At 51.5% G+C, this 2,299-nt stretch overlaps 1 pseudogene; it reads left to right on the top strand.

The window, feature by feature from the left end:
- Positions 1 to 285: 285 nt before the first annotated feature.
- On the top strand, positions 286 to 2,032 carry LOC142584371 (very long chain fatty acid elongase AAEL008004 pseudogene; annotated as a pseudogene).
- Positions 2,033 to 2,299: the final 267 nt, after the last annotated feature.

A 2,299-nucleotide genomic window follows, 5' to 3' on the forward strand; every position in this document is an offset into this window, starting at 1 on the left:
GTTTCGTTACGTACTCGTTGCCTCATTACGACGCTCTTTCCAGCGCCGAACACGGTATCCAGCCGTGGGAAATTGACATTGAAGAAACGCGTTTCCGCGTCTTGCCCTAGGCAAATGAAACTCCCTTTCCGGCGCGCCGACCTCGCAGCACGTGACAGTTGCTTCCCTCTGCCCCGTGTGCGACTTTTGACGAAAAACGGCTTATCAGTGCTCAGAACCGCTCTCTCTCTCTGATGGAATATCAGTGGCGAGGGCGGTCACCAAGTGGAGAGTGCGGTATGTATACTATACGTCCGCTTCCCGACCCGCGTAGCGCACATTTACTTCGAACGGGGAAAACGGCCGAGCATACAGCGCGTAACCGCAGCAGTGAACGGGACGAATCTGATCTTGCGGAAACAAGGGAGTGTCTCCAAGCTTAAGGAAAGTGAAGAAGCCGCGGTGCATCCCACGTCACGCATCAAACAGTGAGCTGGCTGACAGCCGACGGACGACAACGGCAAGTTAGACGAGGACGGCCGGCGCCCACTGACGATGACGTCGGACATCATGAACGAATCGCTGGCGGCTCCTTCGTCGTGGCCCCCGGCGGCGAGCTTGGTCCAACGGCTGTGGACCCACAGGGACCCCCGCGTCAAGGACTGGGGCGTCATAACAGACGCGCGGTTCATGCTTCCGCTACTGGCCGCCTACGTCTACTTCGTCAAGATCGGCGGACCCCGCTGGATGAAGAACAGGCCCGCGTTCGAGCTCAGGCTTCCCATACTGCTCTACAACCTGTTCATGGTCGTTGCCAACGCGCTCTTCGTGGCCAAGTTCCTGAAGCACTCGTACATCGACGGCGGCTACAGCTTCTTCTGCCAGGGAATCGATTACTCGGCCGTCGACGAGAACACACTGACCCTTCTGAAGACAGCCTGGTGGTACGCGTTTGTCCGGATAGGAGACTTTCTGGACACCATATTCTTCGTGCTGCGCAAGAAGAACTCGCACGTCACGTTCCTGCACGTGGTGCACCACTTCATCGTCGTGTTCGACTGCTGGATTTGGATTAACTTTGGTCACGATGGCCAGGTCATTCTGGGAGTGTGCGTGAACGCGTCGGTCCACGTGATTATGTACGCCTACTACTTTCTGGCTGCCCTGGGACCCGAAGTTCGCAAGCACCTTTGGTGGAAGCGGTACCTCACCACGATCCAAATTTTCCAGATGGTCTTCGTCGTGCTGCACATGCAGATCCCGCTCTTCTACGAATGCGGATACCCGAGAGCCTTCTGCATCATCGAGATTCTGCAACTGTGCATGGGCATAGCCCTTTTCATCAACTTCTACTTGAAGACCTACAGATCTCACAGCGGCAAAGCTTCGGACGTGGCGAAGACTCGTAAGACTGAATGAGTGCTCTTAGGCGCGAATGGAATTTCAATGAGGTACGAATAGTTTACCGCTTTTTTCGCACCGCGCCCGCGAGGCGCCTTGGCGATATTATAACGAGCGAGTCGGGAACATCGTAGCGTATTTCATTTCCAAAAATACTTATGTATATATTAACGCAATCTACTTCGACAGTGCATTCATATGCTTCCTTCCGCATGCTAGACCATTTGTGAGCACGCGTCACCTAAGGTAAGCCACGAGCACCTGAAAGGATTAATTCATCTGCTTTATCCTTACAGCAAATCATTTAATGGAATATGGGCCTCGCTTGCATTGCTGCGCAAGATGTTAAGCGACGCGAATACATGTGTAGGTACCGAGGAATACGAAGACAAATGTATTTACTTCATCGTTGGAACGTTTCGCATTGAGCAGCCGTTCTTTCTTCCTACCTTAGGTATTTTCATACAAGATGTTCATTTTGCCAGATTTGAGAAGAGCGGTGCCGTGGCTCTGTTGCTGCACATAGTATATTTCAAACGTGTCTGCGAAAGAATGGCACGCTTTGCGGATGGCTATACTAGAACATTTTTGTACGACTATCACATGCTCGCATATATATGTGTGTGTATATATCTAATAAAACAGTTCACTATCGCTGTTCAGGCTCTTACTTTTTTTTCGTACGGTCTTTTGTATACTTTCTGTCCAGTGTCTATTGATGCTTGCCTATAGAGGCGTCAGAAAGGTTTACATGTTGGTGCGAAGCGACAGATCACTTATCAGCCATTGAGGTGCGTGGCCGAGTATCGGCAGTCACTTTTCCATCTGTCAGTCTTCCCATTTGTGCACACAGCGCACGTGCTCAACATGGAAGGTGCTTGTACTACAGTTGCCAACTTTTTGAAGGTGACTACGTGAG

Source organism: Dermacentor variabilis, chromosome 6 (assembly GCF_050947875.1).
Source record: "Dermacentor variabilis isolate Ectoservices chromosome 6, ASM5094787v1, whole genome shotgun sequence".
In the NCBI taxonomy this organism is placed as follows: Eukaryota; Metazoa; Arthropoda; class Arachnida; order Ixodida; family Ixodidae; genus Dermacentor; species Dermacentor variabilis.